This window comes from Stegostoma tigrinum, chromosome 13 (genome assembly GCF_030684315.1).
Source record: "Stegostoma tigrinum isolate sSteTig4 chromosome 13, sSteTig4.hap1, whole genome shotgun sequence".
In the NCBI taxonomy this organism is placed as follows: domain Eukaryota; kingdom Metazoa; phylum Chordata; class Chondrichthyes; order Orectolobiformes; family Stegostomatidae; genus Stegostoma; species Stegostoma tigrinum.
The window spans coordinates 39,980,344-39,997,661 of record NC_081366.1 but is presented as its reverse complement, the minus strand read 5'-3'; the positions used below and the strand labels follow the sequence as shown (position 1 = coordinate 39,997,661).

General features: G+C 40.8%; 1 protein-coding gene across 4 annotated transcripts in view; it reads left to right on the top strand.

Moving 5' to 3' along the window:
* Positions 1–2,070: 2,070 nt before the first annotated feature.
* Positions 2,071–17,318, top strand: part of LOC125458447 (PH and SEC7 domain-containing protein 2-like) — a 179,900-nt gene continuing 164,652 nt past the window's right edge. Inside the window, exon 1 of one of the 4 annotated variants that reach the window (XM_059650704.1) lies at positions 2,071–2,126. The gene's annotated coding sequence lies outside the window, so the exon portion shown is untranslated. Of the gene's footprint in view, positions 2,127–2,911; positions 3,049–17,318 lie in introns of those variants that run through there. The other 3 variants (XM_048543715.1, XM_048543714.2, XM_059650703.1) reach the window with 3 other exon arrangements.

Here is a 17,318-nt window from a genome sequence, read left to right as displayed (position 1 = left end):
TTCACAGAATATATCAGAGATCCAGGTGGGGGAGTCAAATGCAATATTCCCAAGTTTGCTGTTGACAAAGCTAACTGAGTGATGAGGAGGATGTAAAGAATACACAGATTTGAAGGTAATTTAGACATGTTCAGTGACTGGGTGAATGTGAAGCAGTTGCAATATAACATGGATGAGTATGAAGTTGTCCATTTTGGTGGGAAAAACATAATGGCAATATCTCTTTTAAACCGTGGTATATAGGGAAATGTTGAGATAAAAAGGGACCTGCATGTCCTTGTACTGAGGGCATTGATTGCAAGCATGCAGGTGCAATTACAGTTTGGAAGGCAAATGTTGACTTTCAGTACAAGAAGGTTTGCGTACAAGAACAAGGAAGCCCTACAGCAGCTGTATAGAACATTGATGAAACTACATCAGGTCACCATACCATGATACTGATGATGTCATGAGCTATGTCTTAAAGGCACACTGACCATGAGACAATACTAACATTGATGGTAAATTCTATCTTGTTGAATCTGGCTGCAAGGTTTGTTTTGTGAGATTCTTCAATATTCAGCTCTTCCAGATGCTGACATATCTGCCTCCAAAAGTTATGTCTAAAGAAACCTAGAGATCTCCACTGCTCCCAGGGTTGTAAGATAGTACTAAATGAAATCCACACTAGTTGCCATCATATTGTAAAGGGAATCCTACCACTACTCCTCATGTAATACGAGCTATATAATAGATTTATTACCACCATCCTCTTTCCTAGTGGGGATCCATGGGCTTTGTTTGGTCTGTGTAGTAGGGAAATCACTTAATAGTCTAATCAGAAACGGTTGTTGTCTTAACTGGATGTAATTTATTGTATGATAGCAACTAGGTGTGAATGACACGAACATGATACACATTATTACAAAGGCTGTTGAAGAAGACGCACTTGGTCGTTTTTACTCTTTCGAGATCCCAAGCTGTTCGTTCCATATGATACAAACATAATGGGTGAAGTATAAGGCATTTCACAACATTAATCTTTTCAGAACCTTACACCCATATACAACAGCTACCATTATACTTTATGCCATCAATTTCTAACAAGTGCCCAAGTTAATATGGTAATGTGTCATGGCTGTTTTTCTTTCAGATTCTGTAGCATTCTCTTTAGCCGCAGCAAATAATGCAATATGATACTCTAGAGTGTAATCAGTTAACTTGGTCCCATCAGGGGCCCTCATTTCTTCAGTTAACAGCATGCAAATTAGCTACATATAAAATAAAAGTAACTACAGTTGTACATATAGCTAAGCAAATCACTGTGTGTTTTGTTTGGATAAGTTTTGGCTGTCTGTATAATTAGTAGCCTTGACCATAACTCGTCAAATGTGAGAATAAAACAAAGAACTGTGGGTATTGAAGATCTCAAACAAAAAACTGGAGAATTGCTGGAGAATGAAATGTTAACACTGTGTCAAGTTAGGCTGGCATTCATGAATTTGAATTTAGCTGGATTATAAGGTTTTCTTGTGTGTTATGAATGAATTAAATGACTCACTAGCAAATTAAATGGTATCTTTTCTCAAAATGTTGACAAATCTTTTGGAAAAAATTAAGTATAGGGTAGCAAAGTTATTTCAACTCTAAAGAAAACCAAAATACTGATTGAACAAATGCTGTACGCTCTCAAAGACTTTGAGGTTTGCTGCCCAAAATTAAACAAGCATTCTAGAAGCTGTTTGGCTAAGGGCCTGTAGCACAACCTCCACACTTGTGTAATTCAAGTCTTTAAGATGAAGGTTGACATCTTATTAGGCTCTTTGATTACTTCTTGTGCCTTCACACTTATGCTGAGTGATTTGTGTACTAATTGCTTTGTTCCTCTGCAGCCTTTTGCCATTTTTTCACGTAATTTGCAATTTCTGCTTCCTCCAATATTTTTTAAAATAGTGATTTGAATTACAAACAAGATACATACCTCATTGAAAGATGTGTTAATAAGTAATTTATGCACATAATGTGTCAGAAGAGCAGGATCCATCTGTTATAATAGAAAATGAAGCTACATAGAAGAACACATCAGAAACGGGGCTGATCTGTTGTTAGGTCGTCTTCCAGACTACATTTGCATTTTTAAGGCCAAGGTATGAAAACTCATCTTTAGGTTTAGTGTATTTTAACAAATATGGTTACGCCTGTGATATTATATGGAAGCAGTGTAAACAGCAGTTTACAGGACAGTTCAAAAAGCAAAATCCACATTGTGCATTGAATGGTGTGAGTTGCCATCTTATTCATTGTTGCTTGATTATGCTTTGACCTTGAACAGTCTGGCACATTGCTTTCCTTGCTGTTGATATGCTGTGATAGTAATATTAAATCAGATTTTTAGATATTACAACATTATTAATGAGCATTTTAGTTTTTTTAACATAAAATACAATGGTTTCATTACAGTACTGGGTCAGAAAAGATAATATAAATTTTAACTAGTTGAGGGAATAATGCAAAACAGGAATGGACAAGATTTCTAAAATGCACACTTACAGCTAATTTTACTGCAGCTCAGTGATGAAAACTGATACTTCTTTTAACACAAGGCATATTGCTTTATATGTTTAAACTCAAACGCTTGCTGAAACTGTTGAGAGGTATGTTTTTAAAATATTGCTTATTCATTTTGGAAATTAATTATACAAATACTGAAAGCCCTAATGCTATTATTGTCAAATATGTTCCTTCCTTGTACAGCTTCATGTTTGTCGACCCTATACTGTTTGTCTCTACAGATTGTCTATTATAATTTTCCTTGCTAGAATGTAGTAATGATTTGTTCACTTCCTTTTTCCCCCTTTTATATAGATTCTGTGTCCTACATCCACATTCAGTTTTGTGACACCTGAAACTAAGACTAGTGCAGTGGAGCTTCCTAATTAGGAAGATACCATATGAAGTGCTTGGGCAGGGTTTGGGGGATGGGATAAGCCCCAGTGTGCAGCTGCTGATTATTTTGCATGGATGGCTGTAGAGAAAAGGGTGTTGTACTGAAAGAGGTTGCCGGTTCTGGTAAGTGCAGATATAATTCACTACTGTCTTATATTATTTATCCATAGCACAGAATTTTTATTAGAATATTCTGTTGCTGGTTGAGCAGTTGAGACAGAATTCAGAACAACGTGGCACTTTTAAGCAGTATTTTATCTATAATCTGATATTTTATCTGAGCTGGAGCAAGAATTATTGTCAGTGAATGAATCCAGATCTTTACCTTATGAATATGAATGTGTATAATGCATTTAAAAGCAATTTATATTATGCATGCTTACAAGAAATAATGTATTATACTCACGTATTTTCTGCAGAAATAAACAGCTGATTGAATGAAAATGTGATTGTACATAATCTGTGTTAACTTGTACACTGATAAACTATAAACTACACTGATAAAATAAATTAATCTTGCTTTCATTTAATATTAGGATTGATCTATTCCTATGAAGTTGTAGATCAATCTGGTGGTAGCTGCATTTGCCAGTTCACATTGTTGTCATGGTGATTGTACTATGAGCCTGAAATAATATAGTTGGACGAGGCTGACGCAAGGTATTGTCATTGAAGAGTTTGGGTTTATGTCCTACACGTGGCTTATTTTCGACATGTTAAAGATTCATTTAGGTAAAAAGGGATATCTACATTACATGAGATTTGTTAAATCATTACCTGGTGCATTTACATCCAGGTATTTGCACTTTATTCTTTTCAAAGCTGAAAGAATTGCATTATGGGCAATATAAATGACTGAGTTTTGAAGATCATATTATTTTCTTATTATTTTTATAAAACGGGAGCATGTGCTGAATATGTAATACGTGAAGCTGATAATTGTTATCAGTTATTGCTCCAACAATTTTCCAGGTGCATTCACTTGATAAAGCTATGGAAATGTTATGGAAAGATTATGAAAAATCTGAATTGTAGATTTGGTTCAATACCCTTGGCAGTTTGGGCAGAAACTATTTGTTCCAGGTAACAGCGAACAACTGTTTTTAAGCAAAATTATGAATTGAATTTATATGAAATTTGTCAGGGATTTTCTGCATAAAATTGAAAGGGATTTACAAAGTCTGTCGTTTATAATTGCACAAGTCTTAAAAATTGTAATCTTATGGTGGCATTCAGTTTGTGTAATTTAAATATGACCTTGCATCCTGCTTTTAACAATAAGGAAGGTCAGCGTCAATAAGGGTTTAATTTGCTGACCAAGCATTTGTTTCTTTCAAAGGATTGTGGAATTAATAGTTGTAGTTCTCATGACTTTCATACAGTATTTAGGATGCTATATTTTGTTCTTTGTTAATCTTTGATCAAAAAATCTATAAATTTCTGGATTGACTAACCATTTCTGTTTTAGGCTAAAACCCAGGATTCATAGTGCAAATTATTTCATAGTAGGCTTATTTTTAGTGGAGCATTAAAATTACTTCAGTTTTTTGTAGTAATTTTAACAAGTTTTTAAATTATAGAACTATTTTCACATCAGTGGAGCCTGATTTTACCCACTATAATTGCAAATAATCATGAGTCTTTGAACTGTTGTACGTCATCTTTACTGTACCTCTCATTACCTGTCTGCTTCCAAGTTCACAGACAATTTCACTATTGCTGCATTTGCTAGCAAAATCAGATGGTAAAAGAACAACCATGCAAGCCAACAGGTAACAAAAAGTAATTCCTGAAAATGAATGTACTGGGTGTACTGGAGCACTGTTCTGAAGTATATCAGTTGCTCCAGTATGCGTCATTTGAAGGTTTACTGGTTTTTCCTTCTGGGTAATTTTCCATGCATCTATTCAGCATTCTTCCTACAGATCTGATAACCTCACCAGTAATGTTCCCACTTGATCCTTCTGGTTCAATAAGTAAGAAAGCAGATATTTTGACATTTTATATTCAATGCTTCTGATGGCCAGACAGTTGTTATTCTAGTGTTGATTCTGCAGAAGCCCCGTCGCAGCAAACACCAAAGGAATTGTCCCAGAACTGGAAGATTCTCTTAGACCTGAAACCTTTTGAAATCTTCCATTTAAATTGGAGGGTTCAGAGAGTTCCAATGGAATTAATAGTTACTCAGAAAAAGTTAGGTTGTCAAAACATAGTCCAACTCTTGGGTAACTATTCAACTGACCCCATACTCGGCTCACACTCACCAATTCCAATATTCTCAGACCAGTTTCTCCCCCTGACCTGACATCTTTAGAACCAACACCCTCGACCCGCACTGGACTCAATACCCCCAACCATCCACTGCAAAATCCCTACCCTACCTGACCCTTCTTAACCTTTTCTGGAACTGAACTGAGCCCCCATCCCTCTTCCCAGCCCAGGACCCAAGGCTCCTTCACCTGTTCAACACCTGTTCCTGCTCTGGACCAAATCCATCTCCACCCATGCCCCCAATCCCAGGTCATGCTTCTGGCTGAACCTGAGTATGGTTCATTATGAACTACCAGGAGTGGTTTACATGTGGACATGGTGGACATTGGACACATGAGTGTCTAAATGCAGCTGAATGCAATCGGATTTTTGCTCATGGCAGAGGAAGTTTCACTGCTGCAAGAGGTAATGTAACAATTTTGCTTCTTAATCTTAACATAACCTTAGCAGAAAATGCTGGGTTTCCTGTACCATAAGATCAAAATTTTATAGGGTGTTCTGGGTTACTCCAAACAGCTCCATGTTGTGCAGAAGTTGGAGGTTTTTTTTGTTCCAAGTTGGTTGGTCTTAATTACTCCACCTTAATGTAGCCCTGGCACTGTTTGTGTAATGGAATGATCTGTCTTGTTTTGAGTGAAAAAGGTCAAGTCTGAAATACCATTAGTCTGCTTATTTCAGCCAAGTTATTTGAAATTAGGTTTGTTCGTTCTAGTGTAATTAACTATGTTGAGTATGATATATTTTTGTTAAAGTTGAACATGCTGTTGTTAGAAGGCACTATCATTCCCATAACAATAGTTTTGTAATTGGAAGTTAACACAATGTTCCTTTTGCAGAATAAATTGTGTGGCATGTCTCAGGGACATGATATAATTAATGATTGAAGTGGGTCGAAAGTCCAGCTGGAAAATCGTTGTGTTTGCACTCTCTCAAATCCCATGCCATTTCTGATGGAACACCATGGTTGGATCACTCCAATCTGGTTTCTGTCTTTGCCATAATACCAAATGGCTGTTCTTGCATGATTGTTCTTGTGACTGTGACAAAGGTAAACTACACTTGCCATCCTTCTTCGCGACTAGACCATCCTCTTGCAACTTTCCACAGTCACCCATGTCTACGGACTACACTCCTGACTTTATTGTCTAATGGTGCACCATCTGCAGTGCCTCATATGCCTGCTGCATTTAAAAATCCCTTAATTCCTCTGAGGATCTGTCATGGCCCCTCCATTACTTGTCACCAAGGAGAACCATGAAGATATCATTCACTTCCACGAGTGCTGCCATAGCTCGTGGCTCTATCACCTCGCTCGAATCTTCTTTTGAATCTAATGTGCTACATTGTTAATCTGATGTTTATCTGACACCCAGTATTTGATCAAGAATTCATCCTAATTAAATATAGGGAAGATTGAAGCCACTCTCATCTCTCTAGCTACTGACTGCATCCCTATCCTCACAGCTGCCAAAAGCTGATACAGTTTATTTGTAGTATCAGAGATAATGGGAACTGCAGATGCTGGAGAATTCCAAGATAATAAAATGTGAGGCTGGATGAACACAGCAGGCCAAGCAGCATCTCAGGAGCACAAAAGCTGACGTTTCGGGCCTAGACCCTTCATCAGAGAGGGGGATGGGGAGAGGGAACTGGAATAAACATTGGGGAAACCAAGCGGAGGCTTGGGGACCGCTTTGCAGAACACCTCCGCTCAGTTCGCAACAAACAACTGCACCTCCCAGTCGCAAACCATTTCCACTCCCCCTCCCATTCTCTTGATGACATGTTCATCATGGACCTCCTGCACTGCCACAATGATGCCACCCGAAGGTTGCAGGAACAGCAACTCATATTCTGCCTGGGAACCCTGCAGCCATATGGTATCAATGTGGACTTCACCAGTTTCAAAATCTCCCCTTCCCCTACTGCATCCCTAAACCAGCCCAGTTCGTCCCCTCCCCCCACTGCACCACACAACCAGCCAGCTCTTCCCCCCCACCCACTGCATCCCAAAACCAGTCCAACCTGTCTCTGCCTCCCTAACCGGTTCTTCCTCTCACCCATCCCTTCCTCCCACCCCAAGCCGCACCCCCAGCTACCTACTAACCTCATCCCACCTCCTTGACCTGTCCGTCTTCCCTGGACTGACCTATCCCCTCCCTACCTCCCCACCTACACTCTCTCCACCTATCTTCTTTACTCTCCATCTTCGGTCCGCCTCCCCCTCTCTCCCTATTTATTCCAGTTCCCTCTCCCCATTCCCCTCTCTGATGAAGGGTCTAGGCCCGAAACGTCAGCTTTTGTGCTCCTGAGATGCTGCTTGGCCTGCTGTGTTCATCCAGCATCACAGTTTATTTGTAGTCTTGGTGTTATAGTTGTCTCCAAGATGAGCTTCACTAATACTGTCTGTCTTCACTTCTGTATTATCACCTAGATCTTCTCCACCTTAGGATATCCACTGAAACCCCTTCTGTGTCTCTCACCTCTAGACATGACTAATCTAATAAACTCTTGGCTGACCACCTACATTCTACGCTTTACTTGACTTCCTCCAGAACTAAGCTTCTCTTGCCTTGTTCAACCATCACTCTTGTTCATTTAGTATGTATTTAGCTGCTGGTTAAGTAATGCTAAATTTAAAAACTTGCATCTCCAAATCTCACTCTTTCTGTAATTTTCACTTATCGCACGATCTTGTACTTCTCTGAATCTGTTCATCTTCTGCCATGCCACTGAAAAGCTTTGGAACTTTTCATGCACTAAGTGTTTGCAAGTACAGTTTGGATCCTGTAAACATTACAGCGCCAGTGTTGGACTAGCGTTGGTCTGCAATCTGCACGTACGATGTTTTGTAACTTGGTGTTAAGAAAATGAATAAGAGTTAATTGAACGTTCGATGGTTGGATTGCTTCCTGTTCCCACAATCAGCCCCTGCTTGGTTGATGAGGCTGTTCTTGTGATACCAATAGGGCTATGAAATACTTAGTATACTAAATCCTAAATATTGACTAAAAGTTAGCTTCCCATCACTCAGCTGTAATGTTTTTCATGGTGTTAATTGAGGTAGTGTTCATTGGTATTCACCTTTTGAAACTAGCAGATGCTGTATGTGCAGAGTTAAATTTTGGCATGCAGAAAGAACTGCCAGAGGAAGTGGTAGATGCAGGTACAGTTCCAACATTTAAAAGACATTTGGACTGGTACATGAATAGGAAACGTTTAGAGGGATATGGGCCAAATGCAGACAAGTGGGACTAGTTTAGTTTGGGAAACTTGGTTGGCAAGGAAGAGTTGGACTGAAATCTGTTTCTGTGCTACACACGCGCACACACACGCCCTGAATCCACTCCTTGCTCCACTACCATGCCATTCCCCCCTGCAGGACCCAATTTTTCCCAACCACAACAACCTATTCTAAACACACATCACTTACCTGACACCATAATCACTTGGCAATTACCCTCTACACATTTGGCAACCTACCCAGATGTCAGCCTAGCCATGCAGTGCACTGAACTTCTGTACTTACTGTTTGACAGCAGCTGTGACTCTGGACCTTTCAGTTGCAGAGTACAGCAGCTGAGTGCTTTGAAAAGGAGGAGTAGTTTGTCTTTCTCTGACAGTCCTGCAATCTAGAACAACTGTCAGAATGGAAGTTTGGCTCAGCATTTCTGATGGAACTCTGATCAGAAACTCCTGTCTGAAATGGAAAAAAAAAGCAATCCATGTGTGATTGTCACTCGTCAGAAAATTTAATTCCTGTTGATTTCACAAATTATGCCTCTAGCTGTTTAAAACAACTTTTTTTTTACTGTTCATCCCAAAACCAGCCCAGCTTGTCCCTGCCTCCCTAACCTGTTCTTCCTCTCACCCATCCCTTCCTCCCACCTCAAGCCGCACCTCCATCTCCTACCTACTAACCTCATCCCACCCCCTTGACCTGTCCGTCTTCCCTGGACTGACCTATCCCCTCCCTACCTCCCCACCTATACTCTCCTCTCCACCTATCTTCTTTTCTCTCCATCTTCGGTCCGCCTCCCCCTCTCTCCCTATTTATTCCAGTTCCCTCTCCCCATCCCCCTCTCTGATGAAGGGTCTAGGCCCGGAACGTCAGCTTTTGTGCTCCTGAGATGCTGCTTGGCCTGCTGTGTTCATCCAGCTTCACACTTTATTATCTCCTTTTACTATTAATGACTGAAACATACAGCATTGAAGAAGCTGAGTCAGCTTATTGTGCTTTGTGATAGCTCTTTCTGAGAGTTATTTAATGAATCCCATTTCCTTCGCTTTTTCCCATCCTCCTGAACTTGTTGTCCTTTTCAAATATTTATCTAATTCCTTTTTGGAAGACCTTATTGAGTTTCTTTCCAAAACCCTTTAAGGCAGATTAGCAATTTATAACAACTCACGACTTTTTCTCCTGTATTTTACCACTGGTCCTGTTGCCCAAAACCTTATATCTGTGTCTGATCTTCTGGTAGTAGAGTGGAAAAATTCTTTGTCCTTACTTAGTGCAGCAAAATCATTTGTGGTTTTTTTTAATTCTTCCATCAAATCTCCGCTTAATTTCCTTATTTCAAAGGGGAGCAACTCTAGTTTCTCCAGTTCTTTAGCCTAGGTATCATGTTAGTAAATTTTCTTGGCACCTTTGAGGCCCTTCAGAACATTCATGCCTTCAGTTTTACATGATGCACAAGTTTGTGCCTATCCAGTATTATGTATAGATTTTGCATAATGGATGTAGTTCAATGCATTGATCAAAGTTGGCATTTCGTAAGCAGTACAACAGAGGTTGCCAACATAAACACGAGCAAATGCTGTAGCCTGGGGACAATGGTTCTTGTTAGGAACATTATTCATTCACTGGTTTTGGCTATTTGGTGTTGTAGCTTTGGTAGGTTAGTTTTTGTAGTTGTGCATGTGGTGATACTGCATGAACTGTTTGATAAACTGTTATTTTGCCAAATAATCTTGCAATTAGAATGATATACCGAAATGACAATGTTTCTGAAGTTTCAGCTTTTACTGGTCTCTCATTATATGGCAGGATTTTCTATTTTCACATCAGGACCTCAACTTAAGAGTCAAATGCTGATCCTGAATCCCAGGAGCAGTCACTCCACATAGATTTGTCCTTGATCAATCACTTAATAGCCAGGCGCTCACTCATGACATATTAAGGATGGCGGGTGTGCTCTCAAAGATGGAGGGACACAGAAAGCTTCCCAGCATAGAAGGATATGCAGTCTACCATTGCAGGTAAAGAAAGAAGGAAATCACTCTTGATTATGATATGCCCTCAAATCACTTTCAAAAATTTGAAAGAAAAGATGACCGTAGCTGCTGGACCACAGTGAAATGGGAACCTTTCCAGACAGCTGCCAAGCTCCTGATATTGTGCAGGCAGACTGGAAAGTTTTAATTGGCCTCTGATCAGTGACTTTAGTTGGGGTTACTAGCTAGTGCTGCTTGTGGGTGATTACTCCGACCAACCTTTCCTAAAAGGACTTGGAGAAAGGAAGGCACCAGCGCTTTAACATGTTAGTCAACAGCAAAGAATTATGTACCTGTCCGTCGCCATTGGCCTCTGTAAATTCTGTTCAAGGAGTAAACTGCAGATTTACAGAGACCAAGATTTACAGCATGAGGAGAGATTTGACAAACTTGACATGCATTCCCTGGAATATAGAAAGTTAAGATGTGATTGATTGTAGTCTTGAGTTTTTGCATGTTAGTTTCAATAAAAATCAAATTTCAGAGTGGGAGTCTAGGCCAAGGGTCATAACCTTAAAAGCAAGAGTTGGGCAATTCCGAGAGAAATTATTAAAACACTTTATCGCATAAATGATAATAGATATTCGGGACTTCGTTTTCGAAAAAATAGCAGACTCCTGCTCAGTTATTCATTTTACATCTAAATTTGATAGATTATTACTCATCAAGATTACTAAGCTATATGGCATGAAGATGGATAAATGAGTTAAGATACAGATCAGCCACGATCCAAATAACTGGTAAAACAGGCCTACAAGTTCAGGCATCCGAATGTTCTAATCCTTTTCTTGTATTTTTAGACTTAAATCCGGTAACCAGGATCCTACACTAGCAATATTGAAATAATGAATTCTCCCACATAAAAGGCCAACAGTAAAAGTCATCAGCTAAGTAGAACACCAAATTGCATCTGCATGAAATACAAAAGTTGGCATATTATCATTGGAAGAGATTAAACTGTGGTAGGTTTATGCTAGGGACCATTAAAGAGAAATTTGAATACTCAGTGATCAAACACAGAAATTATATAAGGTTCCATGCTTTAAAACAAATGAATTTTACCATACAAGGAGCAAGTAAAGCAAACACTATTAAATACTAGGAGATAGCAAGAACTGCAGATGCTGGAGTCAGAGATAAGAGTGGAGCTGGAAAAACACAGCAGACCAGGCAGCATCAAAGGAGCAGGAAAGTTGATGTTTCGGGTTGGGATCCTTCTTCAGAAAATAAATGAGGAAGTGTCCCAACCCAAAACGTTTACTTTCTTGTTCCTCTGATGCTGCCTGGCCCGCTGTGTTCTTCCAGCTCCATTCTGTGTTATCACTATTAAATACTATCTTAGGCGAGTACTGATATTTTACATTGAAAGCTTAATTAAACACAATTGCATTTAGATTAAAAATCTCAATTGAACCACTCCTTTTTCCTCAGTAGTTTTCTTCCAGAAAGTTTTTGGCTAGTTATGTGCCTCTTGGGGTTCCTTCACTTTCTGGGGATAAACCAAAGTGCCACAGCTCTCAGTAAGTCATTTATTTCCCCTCTGTTCCAATTATTTTTCAAAGAGATCCTTCCATTAATTTTGAGTATATCAAACCTTCAATATACATTCAAAAGTTCAAGAGGACTGTTTAAGCTTTTCAGTTCAATTACAAACTTCATCGCATTCTCCAAATTAAATGTTTAGTACCTCTTGTCAGAATCATTCTTGAAGTCTCCTAGCTCTTTTGCTTCTGGCTATCAACGACTTTATGCCTATAAGTAAGCTCTTTCTTCCCTTACTTACTGAACTCGGGGCTTAGCCGCAATGACCTGGGTTCTTTAAATTTCAACCCCAAAGACTTTTTTTGGAAAATCCCACTGACAGCTATTCCAACCAAGGCTCAGCGTTGTTCATCTTTCTGGAAATAGGGTGGTTGAAATCCACACTGCCCTCCAACCCCACCACACCCGGCACCTTCCCCTGCAACCGCAGGAAATGCTACACTTGCCCCCACACCTCCTCCCTCACCCCTATCCCAGGCCCCAAGATGACTTTCCACATTAAGCAGAGGTTCACCTGCACATCTGCCAATGTGGTATACTGCATCCACTGTGCCCGGTGTGGCTTCCTCTACATTGGGGAAACCAAGCGGAGGCTTGCGGACCGCTTCGCAGAACACCTCCGCTCGGTTCGCAATAAACAACTGCACCTCCCAGTCGCAAACCATTTCCACTCCCCCTCCCATTCTTTAGATGACATGACCATCATGGGCCTCCTGCAGTGCCACAATGATGCCACCCGAAGGTTGCAGGAACAGCAACTCATATTCCGCTTGGGAACGCTGCAGCCCAATGGTATCAATGTGGACTTCACCAGCTTCAAAATCTCCCCTTCCCCCACCGCATCCCAAACCAGCCCAGTTCGTCCCCTCCCCCCACTGCACCACACAACCAGCCCAGCTCTTCCCCTCCACCCACTGCATCCCAAAACCAGTCCAACCTGTCTCTGCCTCCCTAACCTGTTCTTCCTCTCACCCATCCCTTCCTCCCACCCCAAGCCGCACCTCCATCTCCTACCTACTAACCTCATCCCACCTCCTTGACCTGTCCGTCTTCCCTGGACTGACCTTTCCCCTCCCTACCTCCCCACCTATACTCTCTCCACCTATCTTCTTTTCTCTCCATCTTCGGTCCGCCTCCCCCTCTCTCCCTATTTATTCCAGAACCCTCACCCCATCCCCCTCTCTGATGAAGGGTCTAGGCCCGAAACGTCAGCTTTTGTGCTCCTGAGATGCTGCTGGGCCTGCTGTGTTCATCCAGCCTCACATTTTATTATGTTAAAATGGCCAACAGGTTTTTAGATGAATTTTTTTTTCATTTCAAGTTAAACTTTTGATCATGGAGCCTACCTGAATAATTTAAATTTCTAATAAAGCCATGGCAGCTCTTCTCAGACTTACTGTCTGCAGTTCTGCAGCCCAATGAAGGCTACCTATTGTTTTATTGCCTTTCACCCTCCTCACCCTGGCCTCACATGGAACCTTTTGAACTGCCATTATTTGAGGAGAAGTGGCTGTTTCTAAAGCCCAGCTTTTTAATTAGCTTACTCTTACAAATGTGCTGTTCCCAAAAATTAGACATTTCTAAAATATATTAATATGAATCATGAATTAGATGATTATGACAACTGTTATTGATTACTAAAGACCGCCTATTATCTTTACAGAAAATGAAAGCTCATACAAAGTTAGGAATAACTATTTACGCTCTTATTATGTATGCTTTTGCTATGTAGATTCAAAGTATTTTAAAACCTGTCCTAATACCTAATTTTTCAAATGCCTTTGCTGGTGCTCAAACAGAAATTGGGTAAGATGCTATGCTGTATGTAGGTCAGTGTCAAATGGACAAATACTAACATTATCAATAGTTTGTTCAGAGTAATAAAGGTTGCTGCAAGGAACCTTCAGCATCTTAGTGGTTTAAGGTCCAGATACACCATCTCCCTCTTTTCGGAATGATTAACAATGAACAATAAATGCTTGCGTTATGAGCAGTGCCCAAATCCTGCGAATCAATTTTAATGAAAATAATCTGGGATGTGCCAAAAAATTTGCTAAAATTGCAAAAGACAAAGACCACAGTATTTTTATCTTTAAGGATGCTGTTGTATTTTGTTTAATGTGTTATTATGACAGTTTAGGGGTAAATGCGTGGTTCACTGCATAATATCTGAGCAGCCCCTATCAAATATCAATATGCCTTTCAATAGTGCGAATATTGAAATCATATTCTTCATATTTGACAGGATTCAGTAGCTAGATGGAATATAATGACCATAATTGCCTACCTACCAGGGTCAAAATCATTCTTCATTCTCAAGGCCTACCTTTTGACTTGCAGATACCACACTTTAGTTTTTAGGGGTTATATTTTCAATCTCACCAATTCATTCATTAGGTGATACCGTACTGTAGTGCCAATATCTTCCATATTTATGTTGACACATGGAGTGCTTGGATGAACACACAGTAGAACTAGAATAATTCCAAAGTCAATAATATGTAAACTAAAGTCTTCAAATACAAAACCCACACATTCTGGAAGAGATGCATAACCTCCCAAATGCTCACATTATGAAATAGACACATGGAGGGAGGACGGGTTGTGGTAAATATAAAATAGGTACATGTATGATTGTATAATGAGTTAACTAAGGGTAAAAGCTTTGGGGGCAGACGTTGCATAATGCAATGGCTGTCTGAAAGAGTCAATGTTTGAACCAGATTGATTTCCACCCAGTCTGAATGAGAATTAATTGGACTCTGACATAGTTCTCTGGTGGAAACAGGCACCTCTTCTCTAGCACTTGCTAGAAATAGTTAATACGTCTAAGAGTTAAGACTGTTTGTACAGTTACTGTTCTTATTGAATCATAGCAGCACAGAAACAGACCCTTTGATCCAACCAGTGCATGGTGGCTGGGTGGTTAGCACTGCTGCCTCAGTGCCAGGGTCTCAATTCCACCCTCGGGCGGCTGTCAGTGTGCAGTGTGCACGTTCTCCCCGTGTATGTGTGGGTGTGCTCTGATTTCCTCTTACAGTCCAAATTGGCTATGCTAGGTTGCCTGTAGTGTGCAGCGACATTTAGGTTAGGTGGGTTAGACAGGGGGAATTGCAGGGATAGGGAGATGAGTCAGGGCGGAATGTTCTTTGGAGGGGTGGTGTGGACTTGTTGGACCAATGGCTTGTTTCCACACTGTAGGGATTCTATGCGTCAAACATAATCCCAAACTAAACTAGACCCACCTTCTGCTCCAAGGCAAGAGCCTCTTCTGCTTAGACTTATTCATGGGCTATGCTCCACCACAGACTAATGAACAACCTCGTAGGTCGGCATAGGAAGGAGGATTGACAGCATTCCAACCAACCATGATTCACCTATCGCTGGTACTGAGACATTGTTACATAATACAGCAAATTCCACAGAGTTTTAGGCTGAGCCTCGTTTTCCATTGTGGCAAAACTACAGTCTATCACTTGTAACAATGATTTTTCTCTCTTTTAAATAAATAATTAGTGCTTCAGTATCAGTAAGCATCAGATGAGTGTCACTAAGATGCTTTGGGTGATCATTTACGGTATAATTGTATTCAACTGCAATCTATAACCTCATGGCCTGACACATTGCTAAATCCTCCATCACCATCAAGTCAAAGATCAACTCGATTTCAATGGGAAGGATAGGAGATCAGCTTAGAATGAGTCATTAATATCATGAAGCTACAAATTGGTGCTATCTGTTGCACTCAACACTGAGAGGTGTAAGGCACACTCAGAACCAACTTGTCCTGCCATCAGTTGAGCACAGAAAAGCATTTTTTTTTAGATTAGATTAGATTACCTACAGTGTGGAAACGGGCCCTTCGGCCCAACAAGTCCACACCGCCTGTTGCAGCATCCCGCCCAGACCCATCTCCCTATAACCTACACACCCCTGAGCACTGCAGGCAATTTGGCATGGCTCATCCACCTACTGCACATCTTTGGGCTGTGGGAGGAAACCAGAGCACCCGGAGGAAACCCGCACAGGCATGGGGAGGGCGTGCGGGCTCCGCGCAGACGGTTGCCCGAGGCTGGAATCGAACCCGGGTCCCTGGAGCTGTGAGGCTGCAGTGCCAACCACTGAGCCACTGTGCTACCCATTTGTGGCTCAATGGTTTCCAACTGAGAATGGCACTCAACAGTCAGACAACCAAACAGGATGGGTCAGTGGTTCAAGGGACCTGGGTTCGATTCAACTCTTGGCGACTGTCTGTGTGGAGTTTGGACATTCTCCCTGTTTTAGTGTGGGTTTCCTCCCATAGTCCAGGGAGGTGCAGGTTAGGTGAATTGGCCATTCTAACATGCTCATGGTGTTCGGGGATGTGCAGGCTGGGTGGTTAGCCATGGGAAATGCAGGGTTACAGGGATAGAGTATGGGTGTGAGCCTGAGTGGGCTGTTCTTCAGAAGGGTAGTGTGGACTTGCTTGGCCAAATGGCCTGTTTCCACACTGTAGGGCTTCTCACCCACCGGAAACAAAATCCCCAAGATCATTGCTGTTCTCAACCATAGTGAAAGCCAGCACATAAACACAAGAAATAGGCTGATGCAAACCATTTTGAGACATATAAAATAATCAGAGGGTTAGATAGGGTGGATAGGGAGAGCCGTTTTCCTAGGATGGTGACGGCGAGCACGAGGGGGCATCGCTTTAAATTGAGGGGTGAAAGATTTTGGACAGATGTCAGAGGTAGTTTCTTTACTCAGAGAGTAGTAAGGGAATGGAAGGCTTTGCCTGCAACGGTAGTAGATTTGCCAACTTTAAATACATTTAAGTTGTCATTGGATAAGCATATGGACAGACATGGAATAGTGTAGGTTAGATGGGCTTGAGATCGGTATGACAGGTCGGCACAACATCGAGGGCCGATGGGCCTGTACTGTGCTGTAATGTTCTATATTCTATATTCTAATTCATACATATTCTCAATTACGTATAAAGCCACAGCACACAACGAAAGTGTCAATTTTCTAGACACCACCATCTTTAAATTGGTCCAAGACAACGCACACAAATTAGCTGAAATATTTCTTTAAAAACAATTGAAACACACTTCTGTACATGAAAACCCATCACCCCAAGCATACCACCTATAGATTAATGAGATTACAGCTAATGCATCTCCACCATATGTCACATGAAGCAGCAACATTTTAAACAGACTGTTACAATCTTATTTATTACCAGATTTCAATCGCAGATTGACAATCTAACAACTAACAGTGTATGTTACAATATGATCCATTGTATTTTTTATGAGCATAAT